Genomic DNA, 25,851 nt, shown 5'->3' with positions numbered 1-25,851 from the left:
TTTAAAAATTATATTAATATATCAAGTAAATAAAACTATGAAAAGAAAAAAAAATGTGGGAGGGAATGGAAGGGAGACAGCAAATTTTCTGGCTTTTAGTGTGACAATGGACTGGTGAGTCTAACCAGGCTACTCATTAACCCTTACATGAAAGGGGTACATTGCTATGTAATCTGGAAAAGCTAGCAAACTGCAGTATCAGATGCAGATTTACAAGTCCACTAAACATAAAATCTAGAAAATTCAAAGTTCAGTAGAAAAATAAGTGTGAATTAACCTGGTTTATAAATTTTTTTAAGAATTCAGGGTTAGAAAGGAGCTAAAGTCTAATATAGCATAATGATTTTAAATAGTATCACAAGCTTGATAAAACTCTATTTTAAACAGATTACCAATGCAATCACGGTTCATGATTCTATGCTCCCAATTGATAGCCACCGTTTTCTTTACCAAAATATTCCACAAATAAAAACGTACCATGTGCCAGGCACCCTGCTGCACCATACATGGTGACCCTAAGGTGCCAACAAACGATGTGGACAGTGAAATTTTGCTCTCCAAGTCATCGTACATCTGACAAGGTGCCCAAGCAGCTGAAATGTTAGTGCACTACTTACCCTGTCCCCTGGATGAATATTAATTTATTCTAAGAGCATAAATTGATCAAAATGGCTTGAAAGCATTAAGCACTCTCAAAAGTGCTTTACAGGGGCGCCTGGGTGGCGCAGTCGGTTGAGCGTCCGACTTCAGCCAGGTCACGATCTCGCGGTCCGTGAGTTCGAGCCCCGCGTCAGGCTCTGGGCTGATGGCTCAGAGCCTGGAGCCTGTTTCCGATTCTGTGTCTCCCTCTCTCTCTGCCCCTCCCCCGTTCATGCTCTGTCTCTCTCTGTCCCAAAAATAAAAAAAAAAAAATAAAAAAAAAAAAATAAAAAAGTGCTTTACATGACAAAGTACTACTCACTAGACTTCATCTTAATATTTTACAAAAAGTAAATAGGATTTGGCAAAGTTTTGTGCTTCAGTTAATTACTTGGAAGTAATCATTTTGTCTTACTAGAGGCGCAGCTGAGAGGACAAGCTGTCGCTGACTTAGACAGGAACTTCACAAACTGCAACAGAACAGAATGGTTGTGAACCAACTTTCTGCCCATTAAGTGCCTATTTATTCCATTCTACTGAACACTGTTTGGTTTACCTTTTTACTAAGATAATCCCCATGGTTTAACAAATTATTAATAAAAAATTATGCTAAAAAGAAAAACACATCACTTCTTCTGCCATAAAATATCATATTTATCTTACGTTAGAGCTCATTTATTTAGAATGACTTTTTGGAGCCCCAAAACCAAGAAAAAAGGCCCTCTGAGCAGTCACAGGAGATGTTCACTGGAAAACCCCTAAGTCGTTTCCTAAAGCTGAAATTTATTTTAGACCATATCCATGTAAGCCCAATAATTTGATAATCTTTTACCTAATTAGAAATGAAGTTATAGGGGTGTGAAAGAGGGAATAGTGAAAGGATGATGTCACAACAAACAAATGACAGAGTGGAAAGTGAGAGAAGACTAAAACAAAAACCTATAAAAATCACAAATAAATATAACTTTAAAAGTCCTGGCATCTAAAGCCACCATTTAAGGTAAGTTCTACACACTCCTTGAGTGTATCACCAAACAGTAAATGCCTTGAAGTCAACATTATTATAAAAGACAAAGTGAGAAAAATGTGTGTGTGTGCGTGTGTGTGTGTGTGTGTGTGTGTGTGAGAGAGAGAGAGAGAGAGAGAGAGAGAGAGATCTTTTATGGTGGAGAGAGAGAGAGAGAGAGAGAGAGAGAGAGAGATCTTTTATGGTGGGGAGAGAGAGAGAGAGAGAGAGAGAGAGAGAGATCTTTTATGGTGTATAGATACCTAAAAGGAGAAGCTTCTGCTATTGAGAACATCCATTTATATAAAGCACTTCATTACTTGATAATGGCAGACATGTGGAAAGTAATTTAAAAGAAGTACTTTTCACCACCGGTATGTAGAAGTAAGAGACATAAAGTGAAAATAAGTACGCTTCTTCAATAGCAACAAATATCTGAGCTATTCCTAGGGAGAAGATTCCAGAGTTGCTGCTACAAATATATTGCCCCTTTGCTCAAGGGTGTCCCTATAAGCATTGTTTTACCACCTATAGAAACTAGATCCTGGTTATATTCACAACCCCAAGAAATCAATCACCACAGAAAAAACAAGTTGGCAAACAGTTCAGCATAGGTTCTAGAGTCACTCTGCTTGGGTGCAAATCCCAGCTATGCTACCTATCTGCTGTGTGATCCTGGGCAATATTTAACAGTACTGTGCCTAACTTTTTTGTTTGTGATTTAGGCTAATAGCACCTACCTCAGAGGACTATAATGAGCATTAAAACCAATGAATGTACTACTATGCTTGATATAAAAAATTTTTACAACTGAAAAATAAGAAAACAAACCAGTCTTTAAAATTGTCAAACAGGTCTGAATAGACATTTCACCAAAAAGAGATACAGATGGCAGAGAAAGACAGCAAAAAATCTCAACATCCTTACTCAACAGGAAAATGCAAATTAAAGCCACAGTACCCGTGCACATCAACAGCATAACTTAAAAAAAAAAAACAAAAAAAAAAACAAAACTGAAAATACCAAGTGCTAGGGAGGATGTACAGCAACTTCAACTTTCACATGCAAAGTTGGGAATGCAAAATGGTACAGCCTACTTGGAAAACCATTTAGCAGTTTCTTGTAAACATATACTTATTATACAATCCAGCAGACTCAATCCTAAATATATGCCTAAGAGAAAGGAAAATATATGTCTATTAAAAACAAAAACAAAACCTTCTACTGGGGTGCCTCAGTGGCTCAATCAGTTAAGCATCTGACTCTTGATTTCAGCTCGGGTCATGATATCACAGTTGGTGGGATTGAGCCCCACATTAGACTCTCTCCCTCTCTCAAAAATAAATGAACATTTAAAATAACAACAAAAACTTCTACTTATTTATAGAAATTTTATTCAGAATTACCAAATCCTGGAAACCCAAATGTCTATCAACTGGAGAACAGTTAAACACATTGTGGTACATCCATACAATGGGATATTATTAGCAGTAACTTTCGAAATACAGCTACCACATGGATAAATCTAAAAGCATTAGGGAGTGAAATAAGCCAAACTCAAAATATATACTATATGACTCCACTTACATGATGTTCTGGAAAAGGCAAAACAAAAAGGGCAGAATTCCTATCAGTGGCTGCCAGGGGTTAGGAATGAGGGGGGGGAGACTGACTACAAAGGGAAACAAGGAAACCGTTTGGAGTGATGGAAGCATTCTGTATAGGGACTGTGGTATTGGTTTTATGACCTATATATGTTGTCAAAAATCATAGGACTGTACAACTAAATAGGGCAAATTGCACTGTACATAAAAAATAGCTCAATAAACCTGACTTCAAAAAGAAACTAGTTCATGTGTAATACAGTTATTAATATTAAACTGAGCACTAAGTAAACACTTTATAAACATTAACTTATTATTATGCTTCTTAGTAGAAGCAATCAGTATCAAATAGTTCAGGATGAGAAAGGTTAAGTCTTTAAACTTTTATATAAATAAAATGTGGCATCTTAGGCTTGTGATGCAAATATACTTGTACATACAGTTGATGTCTATTTCTATAATTAGATCTCTATCAAGTCAGTATATACCTTAATATAAAGCTGTCATGGCTACTTGGAGGAATTTTCAGCATTTATATTTGAACTATTAGTTTAGCAAGATTAGGTCAATTAAATGAATTGAATGCAGCTAAAGTTAGGACACTGTAAATTTCTTTCTTTAAAATACAACTTATAAAAAGAATTTACAATGCAAGCAAGGACTCTCTTCTTTCCTTTCATTGTTACTGCTTCTCTTTGAACTCAAATGTGAAAAATCCCAGTATCTGAAAATATTAAACAGTCTCATGCTCATATCTAGAATACCTGGGCTTTAAAAAAAGGCTTGCTCTGAATCTGTCCCCTCGTTCAGGAGCCAACAGGAGAGATGGAAGAAGCATGCTAAGATCAAATCATTAAAATGATAAATGACCAAAATCACTATTCTCTACTACTTATTTTTTTATTTATTTTGTGAGTGAGAGAGAGCACAAGTGGGGAGGGGCGCAGAGACAGAGAGAGAGAGAGAGAGAGAGAGAGAGAGAGAGAGAGAATCCCAGGTAGGCTCCAAACTGTCAGTACAGAGCCTGAGGCAGGGCTCAAATTCACAAACTGTGAGATCATGACTTGAGCCAAAGTCAGATACTTAACTGAGCAACCCAGGCACCTGTCTCCACTATTTAAATATAAAAAAAAAATTTTTTTTAAGACTGGGATTCAGTGTTCTAAATATTTCAGTGGGAAAGGATTCTCAAAGTATAATCCCAGGTTCTGAACAACATGCAGCATTTCCAAATGTGACCTTAAATGTCAAACATAGTTAATTCTCTATCATCTATCACTAGTGGGTTAAAACAAGGCCTCCTTTCCTGTTTCTGCACCCATTATTAAGTAGGACACATCCATAAGGAACATTCTCCTGGACAAGTGTCTGTGTGTTTTAAAAGGCACATCAAAGTCAAAAGGGGCCATCGCAGCGCCTGGGTGGCTCAGTGGATCGAAGGCTGACTTCAGCTCAGGTCATGACCTCACGGTTAGTGAGTTCAAGCCCACTGTCAGGCTCTGTGCTTATAGCTCAGAGCCTGGAGCCTGCTTCGGATTCTGTGTCTCCCTCTTTCTCTGCTCCTCCCCTACTTATACTCTGTCTCTGTCTCTGAAAAATAAACATTAAAAAAATTTTTTTTAAGAGGGGACCAGGCTTTGGCTGGTTTTGTTTACTAATGTATTCCTATCATTAAGACAGGGCCCAACACACAGCAGAAACTCAGAGACATGAATAAATAACTTTTCTAAAACAGTTCATTAAAGGAAAATTATAGCATATCAGGATTTTACTGCGCATTCAAATATTTTTTAAAGACATGATTTGGCCCATAATTTGATACTGCAAAATTCATGTACCTACCTGTGTTATAAGATTCCATTGTAGGTACTATTTTGGATGTTGTTCTTTCCCTTCTTGTCAAAAACAACCCAAGAATTGATTGTACAATTGTATTTTTTATGATGCTCCCAGGTAATATTCTGACTGCAATCTCAAATTTCATATAGATGTATCTTTTATACATGATGTGATATATCTTTTAATCTCTTTTGATTAAATTTTAAATTCAGGGGCGCCTGGGTGGCGCAGTCGGTTAAGCGTCCAACTTCAGCCAGGTCACGATCTCGTGGCCCGTGAGTTCGAGCCCCGCGTCATGCTCTGGGCTGATGGCTCAGAGCCTGGAGCCTGTTTCCGATTCTGTGTCTCCCTCTCTCTCTGCCCCTCCCCCGTTCATGCTCTGTCTCTCTCTGTCCCAAAAATAAATAAATGTTGAAAAAAAAAAAAATTAAAAATAAATAAATAAATAAATAAATTCAATGTTAAAGACAATGTGTCCTTTACTTCAGTGGATTGTAACCAGGGATGTACCTGTGAATTACCTAAAGGAGCTTCATGCCTACTGTTGGAAACAGACTGAATAATGTGGGTAGAAGCCATGCTTCTGAGCACCTCTGCTCTAGTGCTCTGCAGCCTTACCATCTAATGTAGTTAGTGGTCTTCACACAGCAGTCACTCAAAAAGATGCTTGTTCCCTTACTATTCAATAATTTCTAAATGTTGTGGAGAGGAAATCCTCTATTTTTTACATTGAGTTTAGAGTGAAACTTAAGATCCTTCTTTGCTACTGCATCATACTGTAGGAAAAATAATATCGCAACAACATCCTAACTGTCCCTTTTCCTACCACCAACTATTTCCAATTCACCTTTCACTCTGCTATCACAGAATCTTCCTTTAAAAAACACTATGTGAATTGATGTGATTATCAACTCATGACTGAAAAAAAAAGAAACTAACAAACTTTGATTCCCCCGAAATAAAATAACCTAGACTACCTACCATGGTTTTCAAACTTTTGTTACACAGTTGAATTCTTACAAAAATCTTCAAGGAACTGAGATACTACATACATTTAAGTCTTTGTTGTTTTCAGAAAGTCTAAAAATACCAATCCTACCCAAACTCATTTTAAAAATAGGGAAAGGAGGGGTGCCTGGTTGGCTCAGTTGGTTAAGCCTGACTTTGGCTCAGGTGATGATCTTGTGGTTTGTGTGTCCAAGCCCCGTGTCAGGCTCTGTGCTGACAGCTTGGAGTCTGCTTCAGATTCTGTGTCTCCCTCTCTCTCTGCCCCTCCCCCACTTGTACTCTGTCTCTCCCTCTCTCAAAAATAAACATTAAAATTTTTTTAATTAAAAAAATAAAAATCGGGAAAGGAGATTACTGACTTGCCCAATGTCAAGTTCATGACTGATCTGAGGTACTCCTAGGTATCCACTCATTTAACATTTAGTGAGCATCTACTATGTGCCAGGCACTCTTCCAGGCCCTTGCTACATAGCAGTGAACAAAGGAGACACACTGTTGGTAAATGATCCCTCCCCACATGGCACTTATATTCTAGTAAGGGACAAACATTATGGACTAAATACAGAGCATGTCAATTATAAATAAAAGATAAAATACACATATGCTAGTGATAAGGACAAAGAAGGAAAAAAACATAATAGCAAAGAAAAGAATAGAACATTTTAGACTAGCTAGGGAGGATTTACTTTTGCCATGTCACCTTTGCATAAAGACCTCTAGCCATGTAGACATATCTAAGAAAGAACATTCTAGACAGAGAAAGCCTGTACAAAGACTCTAACAGGGAGCTTAACTGATACATTTAAGGAAAGCAAGGAGGCCAGTGTGGGTCAAGTAGAGAAAATAAGAAGAGTAAGAGGAGGAGAAGAGTACTAGGAACTAGTGGAGAGCCTCACTGTTTGGAGAATTAATAGTTGGAGAGTTTTCAGCATATGAGTCATAAGATTTGACCGCTGTGATGAAAACACACTGCAAAGGGGCAAGGAAGGAAGCAAGGAGAAGCTAATGCAATAATCCAAAGAGGATAATGACTAAAACAAAGGAGGCAGCATAAGAGGAAGATCTGACTCAATTATGGATGTTTTTGAGGAATACCCAATGAAATTTCTGAATGGACGGAAGTAGTTGGTGGGGAAAGAAAGGCTTCAAAATTCCATTTCTGGCAACTGAAAGACTGCTGTTGCCCAAACTGAGCCAGGAAAGACTACAGATGATGACGGTTTGGGGTATGGAAACATCAGGAGCTCAGTTTTAAACTCATTAAGTTTGAGATGTTCATCAGCTCTCCAAGTGGACATGTCAAATTGGACAGATTGCCTTGGAGTTGCAGACATAGTCCTAAGGCCAAGGGAAGGGATATGGGCTAGGTATAGAAATTGTAGCCATTAACATATATACAATAATAAAGCTACAGGTAGAAAAGGTAAGGACGACAGACCTCTGGGACACTCCAATATTGAGAGGTAGAGGAGAGGAAGTAAAGTTAGCAGAGAAGGCTGAGAAGGAGTATCCAAAAATATCACAGGAAAACACAGCAAATATGGTATTACCCTGGAATTTGAGTAAAAGTGTTTCCAAAAGAAGGGATTGAGCAACTGTGCCAAATGCTGATGACATATCAAATAAAATGATGTCTGAGAAAAAAAATGGCAGTTGAATTTAGCAACATGAACGTCACTGTTAATTTTTTTTTTTCTGATGTTTTAATTTATTTTTTAAGACAGAGAAAGCATGAGCTGGGGAGGGGCAGAGAGAGAGGGAGACAGGAATTGAAGCAGGTTCTGCACTGACAGCAGAGAGCTTGATGCGGGGCTCAAACCCATGAGTTGTGAGATCATGACCTGAGCTGAAGTCAAGATGCTTAGCTAACTGAGCCACCCAGGCGCCCCACATCACTGTTAACTTTGTTTCCATGCTATGATAGGAAAAAAAAAAAAAAAGATAAGTAAAACATCAGATTACAGGGAATTTAACAGAGATTGAAAGGTGAGAAACTGTTGTGAATGAGTCAAGAACAGATTTGAGAGGGAGGGCTTCTTTAAGAAAGGCAGTGCCATTTCTATTGCCAAGAACATTCCATTTTGTATTGCAGTTAATTTTGTACAAGTCTATCTATACATCGATAAACTGGTAACCCATTCAAGAGCAGGAACCATACCCTGCAGCTTGTACGACCGACTGTGACTGTGGACAGAAGTTTGAAGAGTGGAGAACAAAAATCACAACCAGGCTACATTTAAGAAATAAGTCTCCTGGGTTGCCCGGGTGGCTCAGTCGGTTGAGCATCCAGCTCCTGATTTTGTTTCAGGTGAGGATCTCACCGTTCGTGGGATGGAGCCCAACACCAAGCTCTGCGCTGGCACACAGTCTGCTTAAGATTCTCTCTCTCCCTCTCTCTGCCCATCTCCTGCTCTCTCAAATATAAATAAATAAATTTTAAAAAATAAAGTCTCCTCATCAAACTTTTACTTAACTGAATACATAAAATTACCAGATATTCAGAATAACTGGAAATTTTTATAATTACCCCCAAAATTCAATTACATTTATGTCAGTTCACTAATAAGATATTTTTAAAAACACAAGAAACACGATACCAATATTTTGGAAACTTTTTTTTTTTTTTAATCCTATGGCAGGAGAATATTTAAGCAAATGGGCTTTCAGCACAAGTTCAAAAAACTTATCTCTAATACCCCAAACCTCCATGCTCTTTAAAAAGAGAAAAGAAAAAGACACCTTTTGCCATTAGTAAAGTTTAAGATTATGGTAGAAAGCAAACCTCTTGGGGTGCCTGGGTGGCTCAGTCGGTTGAGCGTCCAACTTCAGTTCAGATCATGATCTCACTGTTTGTGGCCTCGAGCCCTGTGTCGGGCTCTGTGCTGACAGCTCAGAGCCTGGAGCCTGCTTCGGATTCTGTGTCTCCCTCTCTCTCTGCCCCTCCCCCACTCATTCTCTGTCTCTGTCTCAAAAATAAAATAAACATTAAAAAAAAAAAAGCAAACTTCTTATTTTAAAATAGCCTGATTTACACTATTTAGACTCTGTCTATTTTTATATAATATTTATTATCTAACACAAATTAAAGATCCTGTTTACAAAGAGATTAAGAAAAAGCTTAGTATTATGGCTTTAATTCTCATAAACAGATGAACTCAAAGTTAATTCATAATTGCTTGTGGACTGATGACTTACTTGGCATGACTTTCTGCTTAGGACTAAATCACAGAATGCTTAGCCCTAAATATTATAACCCACCAATGTGAAAAAAAATTACATTCTATCATTTTTGCTCTTTAATAAAAATAACTATAAACAAAAAAGGGGAACTTTAGGATATGTTAAAGGAACACGAACTTCAATTTCTAATTGTACTGCTGGTCAAAATCGAGAAATGAAAAAACCGACATTAGCAACTAGCCATGTAGTCCAAAGCATGGGCTTTAGAGTAGGTGACCTGGGTTCGATCCCAGCTCCACTATTAACTAATTACATGACCTAGGGCTATTTAAACTCTCTGTGCCTATGTTTTTACTTCTGTAAAAAGGATCATGCTAATCCCTATTTCACCAAAATCTCACTTAAATTGCTTATTATAATACCAGGAGGACACATGATGTGTTCTCAATTATTTATCAAAAAACAGGAGGAGGGGCGCCTGGGTGGCGCAGTCGGTTAAGCCTCCGACTTCAGCCAGGTCACGATCTCACGGTCCGTGAGTTCGAGCCCCGCGTCAGGCTCTGGGCTGATGGCTCGGAGCCTGGAGCCTGTTTCCGATTCTGTGTCTCCCTCTCTCTCTGCCCCTCCCCCGTTCATGCTCTGTCTCTCTCTGTCCCAAAAATAAAATAAAACGTTGAAAAAAAAAATTAAAAAAAAATAAAAAAAAAAATAAAACAGGAGGAGAGGAGATAACATACTAGAAGTACATTTATAATCAGCAATAAAACGGAATGAACTATTGATAAACACAACTTGGATGACTCTCAAAAACATTATGAGGAGTCAAAGAAGCCATTGTCAAAAGGTTACATACTCTAGGATTCCAAATATATGACATTCTCTGAAATATCAAAGTATAATGTTGGAGAACTTATCAGTGGTTGCAGGGGCATTGATTAGGGGTAGGATGTGACTATAATGAGAGAGCATGAGGGAGTTTTGAGGGGGGATGGAATTGTTCTACATCCTGATTTAAAAAAAAAAAAGGTGGGGGGGCACCTGGGTGGCTCAGTAGGTTAAGTGTCTAACTAGATTTCAGCTCAGGTCACGAACTCACGGCTCATGAGTTTGAGCCCCATATCAGGGTGCTGTGAGCACAAAGCCTGCTTGAGATTCTCTCTCTCTGCCCCTCCCCCACACTCACTCTATCAAAATAAACAAACTTAAAAAAAAAAAAAAAACAAGACCTGATATATGTTGCTCCCAAAAATAATTTTTAAAGGCCAATTTTACTCTATAATTTTAAAAATGAAACAATTGGGTCACGTGGGTGGCTCATTCAGCTAAGCGTCTGACTTTGCCTCAGGTCATGATCTCACAGGTTCAGGGGTTTGAGCCCTGCATCAGGCTCTGTGCTGACAGCTCACAGCCTGGAACCTACTTCAGATTCTGTGTTTCCCTCCCTCTCTCTCTCTCTCTCTGCCCTTCTGCTTGTGCACGCTCTCACTCTCTCTCTCAAAAATAAATAAAAATAAATATAAAAAAAAGTAAAATTAAACAATTTGTTTAAAACCCCAAAGTCCAAAAAGTCATTACTCCAGTCCCTGACCATGAGAGAATAGAAGACAAAAGACAAAATCAAACTGAGGGACATTCTACAAAATATCTGCCTGATAGTCTGAAAATGTCAGAGTCAAAAAAAAAAGACAAGAAACAATCAGAGATTTGAGAGAATTAAGAAGACACAACAATTAAATGCAGGGCAGCTGGGTGGCTCAGTCATTAAGCATCTGACTTCGGCTCAGGTCATGATCTCACAGTGAGTTCAAGTACCACATAGGGTGAGCTTGAGCCCTGCTTCGCGTGAGCCCCGCTTCTCCCCTTTCTCCCCACACCCCTCGTTCACTTGCACCCCCTCTCTCAAAAAAACAAAGACAACTAAGTGCAACACATCCTGGAACAGAAAAAAGACATCAGTAGAAAAACTATGAAAAATCCTAATAAGGTTTATAGTATTCTACCAATCTTAGTTTCTTAAGTTTCTGGGTTTTGTTTTGTTTTGAGAGCAAACATGGGGGAGGGGCAGATGGAGAGGGGGAGAGACAGAATCTTAAGCAGGCTCCACACTCAGCAAGTATTCTGACTCCTAGCTGGATCTCTCAACCATAAGATCATGACCTTAGCCGAAATCAAGAGTTGGATGCTCAACCATCTGAGCCACTCAGGCGCCCCTTGATTTCTTAGTTTTGATAGCTGTAATGTGATTGTGTATGACATTAACATTAGTAGAAGCTGGATGAAGAACATAGAAAAGCTCTGTACTATTTATGCAATTCTTCTGTAAGCCTAGAATCACTTCAAAATAGGTTTAAAAAGATTAAATACCAGAAAAAGTAAGGTTTGCGATAATTTCATGAAGCAAAAATAGGTTATTTCTCTTCCAGAAACCAACCAATGCCATACTGCATATTTTCATTCCCTCAGTGTAAGTTTAACTACCTAGCCTAGTTTGTACCTACATTAAGATAATATATGTTATCTGAAAGGGATAAAACAGATTGTACCATAAATGATACAACTTATTAGCTATACTCACTTCCAGTATATATGTTTATACCTTTAAAAATTGTATCAACATTTGATTTCCCAATTCAAGAATGATGCTTTTTAAAAAAGGAATTTCTCATAAATCCTACCTCTTAATATTCCTATTAAAAAAACAAAACTTTCAATAGCCTACCAGTGCCCACAGAATAAATTCTAATATAAGATATTTTTGCATCTTGACTTTGGTCTACCTTATTGTAGCCTCACTTGTGGCCTTTCCACCTCCCAACAAACACCCACAATCCGGCTTTGCTGAGCTAAATTCAGAGCATGTCATGCTTTCTACCTCCATATTTGCTGGCCTTCCCCACCAAGTAAATCTCCTGCAAAGCCCCTCTCTCCATCACTACAAGAAAGAATTGGTCCCTTTGAGCCTCACTCTGTATTTTAAAAATTGTCTGATAGATGCATGCATCACATTGTTTAGGTATTCACATAAACATTTACGTACTGTTGTACAAAGCACTCTGACAGGTTTTGGGACTTAAAGATGAACTGATTTCCTTCATAACTCTTCCTGACTACTCTGCTGGAATAACTGGTGAAGAACATATCGTTGTTGTTGTTGTTGTTAAATCACTTGTTTACATGTCTCACTGGTCACATATTTTAGCCTGATAGCATTCCTGACCCACAATAGTTCTGTAATAAATATTTGCTGAATGAAAACATTTGGAAGTCAACTAAATATTGGCTCAATGATAAATCTGTTTTTTCTCTTCCACACAAAACAAACCATTCTCAGGTCATTTCTGTAGAAGTCTAAATTACACAAAAAGCAAGGCCTTTTCCTCACTTTCCTGAATGGACTGATATCTCTGAATAGGTTGGTTAAGGCTGGGTCTGGCAGCCCTATTTGGGGATCAAGGCAAGAACAGTAAACTTTAAAATTTTTTTTTTTCTTCAACGTTTTTTTTTTATTTATTTTTGGGACAGAGAGAGACAGAGCATGAACGGGGGAGGGGCAGAGAGAGAGGGAGACACAGAATCGGAAACAGGCTCCAGGCTCCGAGCCATCAGCCCAGAGCCTGACGCGGGGCTCGAACTCACGGACCGCGAGATCGTGACCTGGCTGAAGTCGGACGCTCAACCGACTGCGCCACCCAGGCGCCCCATGAACAGTAAACTTTATATTCATTAAGAAATCACAGTTTCTGGGTTAGTCCCCATGCTCACACCTGAACATCTCATTGTGTTAACAGACAATGAATACAATTAAACAGAGAGAGAGGCATGGAGAGAGAAGGAGAGGAAAAAAGAAAAACTCCCAATAGAGTAGAACTGATTATCCAAATAGGGCCCTTTCCCTCAACTTTTGGTCTTCTGTCCCTCTCAGGCTTTTACTTACACAACCTTCTGTCAATAAGCTAATTCTAAATAATTAGAAACAAACTGGTAATTGTTTCAGTAAAAAGGAATATTCAAATGAGATACTTAGCCTACAGGCTTTATATTTCACAATACTGTACACATGGAACAATTAGTGACTTCTTTAAACTCTTATTTTACTACCATCACAAAGGATACACTTTAGCTGTAGCTAAACTGCTCTGCTGCTCTTCTTCCCTACTTGAAACCATATCACTGGTACAAATGAAAACTTTAAAACTTAAAAGACTCTACGATCATTTCAGAAAATATTTCTTGGACTCACACAACGCTCTCAGTATTTCAATGTTCTCAAATTTCTATCTCCAGGTCTTGCTCTTGAACTCCAGATTCTTCTATCCAACTTGACAACTCCATTCAAATGTCTAATAGACTTTTCAAACTTACCTCAACCAAATCTGAATTCCTGATCTTCCCTCCAAAACCTACTCTACCCAGTTGTCTCCAGTTGTCTTGGTAGAGATTCAACACTTCTAGCTGCTCACAACAAAAACCTTGGCCACTGACTCTTCTTTCAGTCCTCTAGTCATATCCAACCTGTCGAAAAAATCCTGTTGGTTCAATCTTCAAAACATATATAAAATCCGAAAATCATTCAACTTCATTGCTACTCTCACGCTGCAAACCACCTTCCGCTCTCATCTGCATCACTTCAGAGTCTTCCTGCTTCTATTCTTCTTTCCCTACAACATTCTCTCAAAGCAGCAGCCAGAAGTAACCTATTTAAAAAGACAAGTCAGGTTATATCACTCTCCTGCTTCAAAACCCTCCTGTAGTTCTTCTTTTCACACATAAAAATAGAAGTCTTCATAACAACTTCAAGAATAAGATCCTACTCTGGCCCCAACCTCTATGATTGTATCTCTTACTACTTCCTGCTTGCTTGCTCTCTTCTCATCATACTGACCTCTCCTTGCTATCCCAGGAACATATCAAGCATTCTTCCCCTCCAGGTCTATGCACTGCCTGTTCTCACCGCCAGGGAGCCTTTTCTGTTAGATATCCAGGTAGCTAACCTCCTCTACTTCTTACAGTAAACCACTGAAGTAATAGGTCCTAAACTGTTCAGACTTCTCAGTGTGAAATATCACTCTGCCTCTTCTCTATCCTTTAAATATGGAATTGGCCAAGTGATTTGCTTTGGCCAATAACATAATAACAAAACACAAGCACAGGCCTACCAAGTATAGGTACACGGGGAGCTTAACTTCTCTTGCTGCTTGGGATCCCTCCAGCCACCACTAAGGTATGAGAGCCACACAGAGAGCCCCTCAGCCATGTGAGCAAAGCCACTCAGGTTAAGTATATAGCCCCAGCCGAGTCAGTTCTGATCTGAAGAATCACCCAATCATAAAAAATAACAATATACAGGATACACATAGTTGCTAAAAAATCATGATGTGCTCATTTAAAGCCAGGATTAAAAACCATTCTCACTGTAGAATCCTATGTCATTTCTATAACATCCCAAACTGTTTAAAAACCTCCTATTTTGAACTTTAGAATTTAGTGTGAACCACCTCAACAGACATTTCCCAAATTTAAAGATACTAAAATGAGCGTGTATAACCTGCTACATATTAAGATTTCAGATAATTACAAATTAGAAAAATAAGTCCCCAGGACTTACCAACCTCTCTCTGCTTTTATTTTTGCTACTGTTTCCCACTATCCTTTCTCCCCATTCTTCAAGACTCTGCTAAAGTTGAGCTGAGAGAATATATAAGAAAAGTGATGAAACCTTAAAAAAAAAAAAAAAAGGATATGCCTTAAATTATCTCAAGTATCTAAATGTAGGTAAAGATAGGGACACCTGGGTGGCTCAGTCAGTTAAGTGTCCGACTCTTGATTTTGGCTCAGGTCATGATTGCAGGGTCGTGGAATCAAGCCCTGTGTCAGGAACCATGCTGGGTGTGGAGCCTGCTTGGGATTCTCTCTCTCTGCCCCTGCTTGTGCTTGCTCTCTCTAAACAAAACAAAACAAACAACAACAACAACAAAAAACCCAACCCCAATTTTGACAACCTCAAACCTATCTACCATTCCTTCTCATTCCCTTCACAGCTAAGTTTGCTCAAAGATTTATCTGTATTCCATTTCTTCATTTCCCACTCATTCTTAGACTCATACTAATCTAATCTAATCCTACCACTATTATGCTACTAAATCTGTTCTAACTAAAGTCAATGACCAGACAGGTAAACCCAATTAATGCTTTCAGAACTTGTTCTGTTGGACCTGATAAATGTTCTGTCCTGGTTTTTCCCCAATTCTGGACTACTTTCCCTTAGTCGTCTCTGCCCCGCCTCCACGTACCTCCCACTGAACAGTAGAGGTTCTAAAGATTCCACTGAAGGCCGCCTTCTCTCTCTACACTCTCCCTGGGCAAATCCATCCATTTCTAGGGTTTCAACTACCAAGTTAGAGTATAAAGGTGAAAATCACCTCTGTTCAATTACCTTCAATATTCCCCTTAAATTTGTTAAGTACATGTCACCACATCAACAGGCCACATTGAAAATCAATATATCATCTGAATAAATACAAATGAACCATTTTTCCCTCGGACATTCAAGCACCAGATTGAGTAGGTAATTCATATTTAAAAGCCACATTGTAGGAAAAGATACATAGTTTTTCTCCTTACTTCCACTCCATTCCACCAACATACTTTTTGGTTTAAAACTCATCAATGTCTGTCATCTTTGCATAAGATAATATTCAAACCCCTTAACATGGCCTACAATGCCTTACATAATCTGATATGTGCCACTGTCACCTCCCACCACTTTTCACACAACACAGCCCTCAGGGCCTTCTTTCATCTCCCAAAGGATACCCTTTCTTTCCCAGCTTTGGAGCATTTGCAAAATGCTACTCCCTCAAGTCTCACTTCCCTTTCTGTTTGTTCCCTTTTTCCCAGCCACTGCTTACTCATCCTTCAGGTCTCTATTTAAATGTCATTTTCGGGGCGCCTGGGTGGCGCAGTCGGTTAAGCGTCCGACTTCAGCCAGGTCACAATCTCGCGGTCCATGAGTTCGAGCCCCGCATCAGGCTCTGGGCTGATGGCTCAGAGCCTGGAGACTGTTTCCGATTCTGTGTCTCCCTCTCTCTCTGCCCCTCCCCCATTCATGCTCTGTCTCTCTCTGTCCCAAAAATAAATAAAAAAATGTTGAAAAAAAAATTAAAAAAAATAAAAATAAAAAAAAATGTCATTTTCTTAGAGAAGCTTTTTCAGTATAGCCTTTCCACCTACTCTGTCAGGGGTCTGTCTCCCTGGTGTGTGTGTAACACTCAAGCACACTTTTTTACTTGTTCAGTCGGTATCTGTCTCCCACACTAAACTGTAAGCTTCTTGAGGATCTTGTCTGCTTTTCTCATGGTTCTGTCCTCAGCACCTAATACCTGAATATCGACCAGATTAGTAACTTCAACCTCATTACAGAGGTTTTTATAACCTTACATTCTGCATATGCAAATATAAATTCAAATTTCCCTTTACAAAAAACTACAGTAAAATATACATAAAATTTACCATCTTAACTATTTTTAAGTGTGCAGTTTAGTGGCAATAGGTACATTCACACTGTTGTGCAACTGATCTCCGTAACTCTTTTCATCTTGTAAAACTGAAACTCTCTACCCATTAAACAAATCCCAACTCCCCCTTCCCCCAGCCTCTGGCAATCATCATTCTACTTTGTCTCTATGATTCTGATTACACTTTGATACCACAAATAAGTGGAATCGTGCAGTATGTGTCTTTTTGTGACTAGCTTATTTCACTTAGCATGTCCTGCAGGTTCATCCACGTTGTAGCAAATTGCAGAATTTCCTTCCTTTTTAAGACTGAAAAATATTCTACTGTATGTACATACCATTTTGTTTATCCGTTTATCCACTGAAGAACACTTAGGTAATTTCCATCTTTCACCTATTGTGAATAATGTTGCTGTGAACATGGATGTACAGAGTCTCTTTGAGACTCTGCTTTTAATTCTTTGGGCAGATAGCCATAAATGGGAATGCTGGATCATACAGTAATTCTATTTCTAACTTTTCGAGGAACCACCATAAAACTTTCCAAAGTAGCTGTGCCATTTTACATTCCTGTGAACAGTACACTAGAGCTCCAATTTCTCCATATTCTCTCCAACACTTGTTATTTCCTGTCTTTTTTTTAATAGCAGGCATTCTAATGAGTATGTAGTTTTGCTTTTATGCAAAATGTATGTGCTTTCTTTTTCCTACAAACCTGTGGTAAAAAGCCCCCTTAAAATATTCCCCATAAACTAACCTAAGACATTCTAGAAGGTATTGAAAACAGAAACGAGACAGTCTTTGACAGCAGGATTTTAAGGAACAGTAAAATTGTGGTTCATGTGCAATGGCAAAAAAACACGGGAAAACGAAAAAAGAAATGGCATTCCTACTCATATCTGAAATTCCCTGATGTCAACTGCCCACTTGGCATTTTGAATTCCTTACGCCTATGTTCTGCCTTCCATCAGGAAGGCACCTTCCTGTGCTTCTGTGCACCCCTGTACCTTCCCACAGTGCTAGGAGTCCGCCTGAGGTCAATCTGTTTCTGTCACACTCTTCCTTTCTACTTCAGCTCTTACAACTGGGGTGACTGCCTGCCTTACTCAGGGGGTGATTGAGTAGCAAGGCCCCATCCTTCCCAGTTAATAGGGTCATCTGTGTTTCTTGGCATAAGGGAGTATCAGTGATAAACACAGATGTCAGGAAAGTCATAGTAAAACAAATCCCATTAGAATTTTGGGAGTTTGAATTATATAATTAAATCTGGAAACAAATAAAAAGCTTCACACAAAGCAATATATCAACACATCCTAAACCAGAAATGCATCCTGGTCTTGGGATTTTAAGTCCAAAAGAAACTTTAACTAAATTAAAAGATTAAACTACAAATAAAGATTTAAGACTATAAGGACTGTCTGAATGTAGAAGTCACTAGTTAAGTACCTTCCCAGAGAACTAAAATAAAGCAAAAAAAAAAAAAAAAAAAAGTTTTAAATAGAAGTTATTTATTTAATAGTGAGTGGTCTGCACTCATATGTAAACTTTTAAATTTGCGCATACACACACACACACACACACTCACAGAAACTTATGAAATAGTGGTTACTTAACAAAATTCAACTAACCTAGGCTGGAATTACTTTTCAGAGAACAAAGGGTTTTATATTTACGTTTATGAAAATGTCTTAAATTTACATTTATATTTACAGATGTAAAAAGTAAAAGAAAACGTTAACTACCATTATTCCTGAAATAGTCACCATTCCAGCATAAAAAGGCAGACACTGAACAATAACAAAGTTTCTTAAGTTCAGACTAAATATCCAACTAAAAGCTTTTTATAGAAATTTAATGTCATTTATAGTTTTAAAAGCGATGATGATGATGAAACCACTCAATATTAAAAAACATAAATCAGGGGCGCCTGGGTGGCGCAGTTGGTTAAGCGTCCGACTTCAGCCAGGTCACGATCTCATGGTCCGTGAGTTCGAGCCCCACGTCGGGCTCTGGGCTGATGGCTCAGAGCCTGGAGCCTGTTTCTGATTCTGTGTCTCCCTCTCTCTCTGCCCCTCCCCTGTTCATGCTCTGTCTCTCTCTGTCCCAAAAATAAATAAACGTTGAGAAAAAAAATTTTTTTTAAATAAATAAATAAATAAATTAAAAAAAAAAAAAACAAACATAAATCCATCTCTAACTTTACTAGCTCTTTGTCCCAATACTTAGGAAAGGAGCAAATGAACCATGAAGTATTTTGAAAGTTACTTTCCTTAAACAATATCTAAATAACACTTTTAAAAAAAAATTTTTTTTTTAGTATTTATTTATTTTTGAGAGAGAGACAGAATGCAAGTGGGTTAGGGGCAGAGAGAGAGGGAGACACAGAATCCAAAGCAGTCTCCAGGTTCCAAGCTGTCAGCAAAGAGTCCCCCGTGGGGTTCGATCCCACAAACTCTGAGATCATGACTTGGGCCGAAATCAGACCTTTCAACCGACTGAGCCACCCAGGTGCCCCTAAATAACACTGTTTTTTTACTGAGCAATATACCTTGTAAACCTAGGTAAACATTTGTAATTCTTCACCTAAATGAAGACTTAAATTACAAAGTATATATACATCGACTATAGAATATGAGATATAAATGTTGCAGGGGTGCCTGGGTGGTTCAGTTGATTAAGCTTCCGACTCTTGATTTCGGCTCAGGTCATGATCTCATGGTCTGTGAGTTCGAGCCCCACATCAGGCTCTCTACTGACAGCGTTCAGGCTGCTTGGGATTCTCTCCCTCCCTCTGTCTCTATCTCTCAAAATGAATAAAATAAACTTTTTAAACAATGTTGCAAAAAAAATTTATAAAGGTCACCCTCAATCCCATACATTCACTTTGAAAAAGTTAAATAAAATAAAACAATTTAAAGTATATTATATGTGTGTGTCATGCTACACTTTTGAAAAAAACTCAGAGAAAATTTAATTATTTAAAATCATTAACACTCAGGGCACGTGGGTGGCTCAGTCGGTTAAGCATCTAACTTCGTCCAATTTCAGCTCAGGTCATGATCTCAGGCCTCATAAGTTCGAGCCCTGCATGGGGCTCTGTGCTAACAGCTTGGAGCCTGGAGCCTGCTTCAAATTTTGTGTCTCCCTCTCTCTCTGCCCCTCCCCCAGTTGCGCTCTGTCTCTCTAAACAATGAATAACATTAAAAAAATTTTTTTTAAATCATTAACACTCAATTTGAAAATCTCTTCATTACCAAAATGTAAGGTCCCTAAGATGAAGTATCAGGTAACTTAAGGGGCTGGGGGTCCAGATGATACTTCTTCATTCTTCTCCTCAGACTGGATATCACATTCAGAAAGCATGCACAATTGCTGACCTCAGAATTCTGCTTCAGCTCAATTCTGCTTTACTGCTAACACAAATTTCAAGCGCTAAATGGCCACTCCACCCCTCCTGACACCTCAGGGAATACAAGCCATTTACAACATTAGGCTTGAAAAACAGCTCTTCTGCTGGGAAAGTTTTATTTTGTAGAGTTCTAGACAGAACCATTTCCTGAGTTGCAGAGAGCAAATAAGTCTTTCACAATCATGATTTCATTTTGATGCAAACTAGCTCACCAGTTTAATTTGTGAGCAGACTGCCCTTCTACATAAGTAACACAGAACAAAATCCAAATTGTTTACATAAATACAATTAAGGCAATTCATCAAAGCACGAAGAACTTCTAACAATAAAATCCAACTCTACAAAAAATGAGAAGGGAAGGTCACTTTCACTTAGCCAAAGAAAAGGGGGAGGGTGGGGAGTTTCACATATTTCTCAAGAAACAGAACTCTCAAAATCTACCATGTTATAACATAGGATGAAAAAATTAGTACAATAGAAAAAAAGACTATTTTACAACATGCCATCATGTTTTAAAAAACACACTCTTTGATAGGAAATTTCTGGAGCAAAGAGGTATCTAAACAGCATTCTTTAATTTCTTTGTAACTTTAAACAACTGATTGTATTTTAAACTCCCCTTCTCTAAAAGCCTCTGAAAAAGCTCAGAAAACTAATTTTACTTTTCAATTACCATAACCCACAAATACAGATGTGGAAGAACCATAATCAGCTCTAAAATAGTGAATTTCAAATGAATGAAGTTTTATCACAATTCATACTGTCCACAGGGTGGCAGTCTGACAGCCTTAAATTTGTCTCTGGACTTAATGTACAATTTTAGTATTCAAAAAGACACATGCACATACAGGTGGGCAATAATAGTTTCCTGTCTGACCAACCCTAGGAGCAAAAAAAAAAAAAAAAAGTCTATGCTTTTTAACTGCTCTATTTCTTTTAGGAATGCTTACTTCCTGACATCTTCAATTTTTCCTTCAATGTGCCTTTTTTTAAAATCTGATCCTTTGTATTCTCCCGCCACCACCCTAGTTAAGGCCTGACCCAAAGGGTGAGTGAGAGCAAGAAGAGGAATAGGAAGACACAATCTTTCCAGCCTCCAGTTTATCCTGCACACTACTACCAAATTAATTTCATCAAAACACAAGAAATCTCTTCTCCCAGCTAATTCCTTATCCCAAATTCAAAGACCTGCACAACCAGAACCTTCCAAAATCTATCTAAATGATCTGGAAGAGTCAAGGGGATCTGTAAAATAAACTTTACTTTGAACAGACCTTCCAACATCCTGGTTTTCATTCATTCATTCAAACACTTCTAAATGTTCTCCAAGTGCCAAGCACTGTTCCAGGTGCTGATGATACAGAAGAGAATAAGTCAAAGTTCCTGCTTAAAAGTTATTCTCTTTACTGGACAGTTTTGAGTTCAAAGTTGTTAGGGGTAAGGGGATAAGCCCCCAAGCACTTCCAGTTCTCCACAAGTATGGGCCACTGGAAACACACTAGTGGTTGAGGGGGATGATAAAGATACCAGAGATCTGCCAGCACTGACATTGTCTGCTACAAGCCCTAATCTATTTTTGCAGCCTTATTTCCTATTCCTATCCTACATGTACCCTCAGTTCAGCCAAAATGTGCTACAAACTGTTAATGTGCCTCTGCTCCTGCTTGCTTCCTTCTTAATGCTTTGCCTTTCACCGTATCATCTCCATGAGCAAAAGCCTAACCAGACTTCAAAGCCCATCTCAAATGTTGCCTCCTAGAAGAGGCCTCTCCCCATTCACTTCACGTGAATCCAGATGTGATATTTTAGAGACCTTCAAACCCATGGCTTTTATGGGCATTTATCTGAGCATTTTATCACACTATACATTGCATCATAATTATCTGTATACTTTAACCCTCTTTCATCAGTTATTTATTGAACACTTGATACGTTCCTGGACTATCTAGGAGCTAGAATTGCAGTGTTAAATTATTCCATTAACATTTTAAAAATACTATCCAAATGCTAAATGTAAAATGTAATATTACATGTTTTTTGCTTCAATCTTTTAACAATTTTGTTGATATAATCTACATACCATCACAAAGTTCACCCGTTCAAAGAGTAGAGCTGAATGATTTTTAGTTTACAGTTGTGCAACCATTATCATTATTAGATAATTAAATGATTTTAAGACCTTTCAACCACTCTAAAAAGAAACCTTATACCTACATTAGCAGTTACTCCTCATGCCTTTTAACCACTGTGTCCCCTGCCCTCAATCCTCAGCAACCATAAACTATACTCTTTCTCTTCTAGATTTACCTAATTCTGGACAGTTCATATAAATGGAATCATAGAAAATGGGGTCTTTTGAGCCTAGCTTCTTTCACTTAGCATATGGTCTTGAGATTGATCCATACTGTGTCATGTACCAGTTCATTCCCTTTTATTGCCAAATAATATTTGACTGTATGGATACATTCTCATTTTATTTATTCAGTTGATAGACATTTGGGTTGTTTCTACTTTCTGCTTATGAATAATGTTGTTATAAACGTGTGTACATATTTTTTTGCGGACATGTGTTAATTTATCTTCGGTATATACCTAGGAATGGAACTGTTGGGTCGTATTGTAATCCTATGTTTAACATTTTGAGGGAACTGCCATCCCGTTTTCCAGAGTGACTGTACCATTTTACATGTCTACCAGCACTATATGAGGGTTCTAATGTATTCACTTTTGCTCGAATCTTAAAGAATAAGAATGATCTCACTCTGTGATATCCTTACCCTCATGGAACTTACATTCTAGTGGAAAAAGAAATAAATAGAAACAAACATGCTAATTTCAGATAACTAAGAAAAAGGAGAAAACAAGAGAGTAATGTAACCAAAAGAAAAGGGTGGTCAAAAAGACCTCACTGAGAAAGTAAGGTTGACCTGAAATATGAAGCTGGAGGAGAGATATTCCAGGCAGTGAAAACAGCTAGAAATAAAAGTGATAAAAGAAGAAGTTTGGCACGTTCAAGGAACAAAAAGGAAGCCAGTGTGGCTGATGCATAATGAAGAGGCAGAGAAAGCAGGAGATGAAGTTGGGGAGGTAAGCAGAGGCCAGATGATATTGGGCCTCAGAGACCACAATAACGTCTTTGGATTTTAAAATGCCACCACCCCTTGTATTTCTTTTCAATCCTTTGTATTTCTTTAAAGATAGGTGTTCATCTGTGAAAATATTTATTAAACTGTCACATATCTTCTGATTGCATCTAACAGTACCAAAGATTAAAGAGGCCATTTGGGTAAATAAATGTGATTCAAGGGGCATCTGGGTGGCTCAGTCGGTTAAGCAGCCGACTTCGGCCCATGTCATGATATCACGCTTCATGAGTTTGAGCCCCATATCAGGCTCTGTACTGATAGCCCAGAGCCTGGAGCCTGCTTCAGAATCTGTGTCCTCCCTCTCTCTGCCGCTCCCCTGCTTGCACTCTATGTCTCTCTTTCTCAAAAATAAATAAACATTTAAAAAAATAAATAAATAAATAAATGCAGTTCAATTAGTATCACTTTATTCTGTGGTCCAGGAGAGAACACCTAAAATGTGACTACCAATGGCCTTTTAGTAACAAGGCAAGAGCACAAATTTATCACCTAGTCTTAACCTATTTAAGGTGTATGCCTTACTGACAGTAACTAGCACCTCAGTCTTAGAATATTAAGGTCATTTTCAATAAAGCAAGCTAGTAAGAATATAATTGCAAATAATTCTCATGATTTAAACTTAGATTTCATTTTTTCAAATTGAATTCTGACTGCTTTTCTCATTCTATTAAAAGTTAATATTCAACTAGTAAACAAAACCTATGGGCACATGTTTATAGTACTTGAATTTTTTAAAACAGTAAGTTTTCACATGTTACTTCTCTACTTGGTTTTTTTCAAAGGAAAAGGGTTGTTAAAACTCTGGTCACATAAACACCACTCCTTTGATAAAAAAAAAACCTCTCACCTCGTCAAAATTTATTAAGGTGAAATTCTCTTCGACATGCCTCTCACTCCAAGCACTGTGTCCAGACTATTTGCCAACTTCATACTTGTTGATCCCAACTCTCCCCAGCTCCCCCACCCTCAACTCCCCTCAGCTTTAGGAGACACATTCTCCACCAGGAGAAATCCAACCAGTTCTCCAAGGTCCAGGACAAATACTCTCCCTTCTACCTCTCCTTTCCAGTCCTCTTTCCTGAACAGAACTGACATCTCACCTCTGGGTTTCTGTAGCACTCACTTCTGCAACTCAGATACCTTCTTTGGCCTGGTCTATAACAATACATGAATCTGAGAAATACCGTCACCAAACTCCTGCCCTTAGCATACCTTCAAGTATACACAAAGCTATTTGCAATTCCTGGGTGCTCAACTGAAAATCACATCCATTTTACCACCGTTAGGTACAGTATGATACCAAATCATCACAAAATGTAAAGTCAAGAGTTAAGCCCTCACTGGACACGAGGAAGGGGGCTTCGTTCCACCCAAATTCAGACCAAAGTCTTCAGTAGTTTCTCAATAATGACATGATCCCATTCTTCATTTTAAATGAAACTTTTCCAAAAAATAAAAAAATAAAAAAAAATGAACCCTTCCCACTCACATTACCTATTCAAGAATGCTCAACAATCCTTGCCATTCTATCTAAAGTTTTGGAGTGATACGTATTATCAAGAATTTATGGCTGTAAACCCAGAGTACAGAGAAGGTGAAAGATCCACAAAAAGTCAATCGCAAGCTAATGACAGGAGCCAAAACACAATTACATTCAGTGTTGTACCCACAACTTACACCAACGTCAACAACAGTAACTTTCAAAAGCATGTGATGGTGCTTGGTGTAAACATTTGAATTAAAAAATATATAAAATACTTCTAGTTCTGGGAGTTTATTTACAATATAAAAGTGATTAATCCTTAATCATGCGGATCACGTTAACAGATTGTTTCAAAACTCATTGTGCCGGCAAAATATAAAAGTTTGGGAATGCGCACACTAACCACCCAATCATCTGCTCTTAGTAATGGCACTGACCAGAAACCCATCCACAAGAGCCACTTTTTCCTTCTCTATTTGTTCCCAGAAGCCCAATGGACTAAACATTATAGCTCACCCCCTTTTCTAATTTCAGCTTGCATTTAAGATAACGCTTTTGTTTCATTTACAGCTCACATGCTGCTGACACAGCTGCCCCTTCTTTGTAATAAACACAGGGCTTCTATACTTAAAAATACAGTGAAACTTTGTTGGAACATCCCCTCCCCAGTCTTCAGCCAATTTTCTCTCTTCCAAGCCCCACCTCCACCCCAAGATTTTCTATCAGAGGCGCTCAAAACGTTAGACCCTTTGGAAAGTTAAATTTCTTCTTGAAAGGCATCTCATCGTAGTGGAGTTTTTTTTTCCTCCGCAACATGTGCGCGCGCGCGCTTTAAAGCGGGGTGGGGGGGGGGGGGACGCGCATTCCCTTCCCCAGAGGCCTTCCCAGGCAGCGACAGGCACTCGAGCCTGTGGCTCTGGAGTCCGCGGTACTTTTCTGAGCTGCGACCAGCGCCCCCGAGGTCAAGCTGGGACGAGCTGGCCGCTGCGGGAGCCGGGTGGACACGCGGCCGGTCGGGCGGTG

At 38.6% G+C, this 25,851-nt stretch overlaps 1 protein-coding gene across 3 annotated transcripts in view; it reads right to left on the bottom strand.

The window, feature by feature from the left end:
* ELF1 (E74 like ETS transcription factor 1) overlaps positions 1–25,851 on the bottom strand; it is a 112,294-nt gene that overhangs the window by 85,154 nt on the left and 1,289 nt on the right. The gene's annotated exons all lie outside the window — the stretch shown is intronic.

This window comes from Prionailurus bengalensis, chromosome A1, assembly GCF_016509475.1.
Source record: "Prionailurus bengalensis isolate Pbe53 chromosome A1, Fcat_Pben_1.1_paternal_pri, whole genome shotgun sequence".
Lineage (NCBI taxonomy): Eukaryota > Metazoa > Chordata > Mammalia > Carnivora > Felidae > Prionailurus > Prionailurus bengalensis.
This window is presented reverse-complemented; position numbering and strand designations above follow the sequence as displayed.